The sequence below is a fragment of the Neomonachus schauinslandi genome, chromosome 11 (genome assembly GCF_002201575.2).
Source record: "Neomonachus schauinslandi chromosome 11, ASM220157v2, whole genome shotgun sequence".
NCBI lineage: Eukaryota > Metazoa > Chordata > Mammalia > Carnivora > Phocidae > Neomonachus > Neomonachus schauinslandi.
Window position 1 is genome coordinate 70,106,099 of NC_058413.1, and position 699 is coordinate 70,106,797.

Sequence of the window (699 nt, forward strand, 5' to 3'; positions counted from 1 at the left end):
ATTTTTACCTCACTCAAAGTAAAAGACAAAACTCTGGAAATGACCGATAGGGCCCTACAAAGTATTCTGGACAGGTTACCTCTCAGATGTCAGCTCCTACTACTCCTGCTGGATCATTCCATTGTAGTAGCCATGCTGGTCTACTCATTCTCCAGCATCCAAGGCATTTCTGTCTCAGGGTCCGTTGTACTTTCAGCTTCTTTACCTGCAATGCTCTTCCCATATCACTCCTGCATTTCCTTCAGATATTTATTTAAATTTCACTTCACTTTCTTATGCTACTCATACTTTCATCCCCTTTTCCTTTTTCTTTTTAACTCTTTAACCCTAATCATTACTATCAGCTTTCCCCTCTCCCTAACTAGAATGAAAGCCCTACAAAAGTAGGGGTTTTTGCTTAGTTCATTTCCCCTTGAATCCCCTAGAAATGTGCCTGGCCCACAATAGATTCTCAATAAGCATCTGTTGAGCACATTAATGACTACCAGAATGCATATCTTTTTTTTTTTTAAGATTTTATTTATTTGACAGAGAGAGAGATAGCGAGAGCGGGAACACAAGCAGGGGGAGTGGGAGAGGGAGAAGCAAGCTTCCCGCTGAGCAGGGAGCCCGATGTGGGGCTCAATCCCAGGACCCTGGGATCATGACCTGAGCCGAAGGCAGATGCAAAATGACTGAGCCACCCAGGCACCCCCAGAA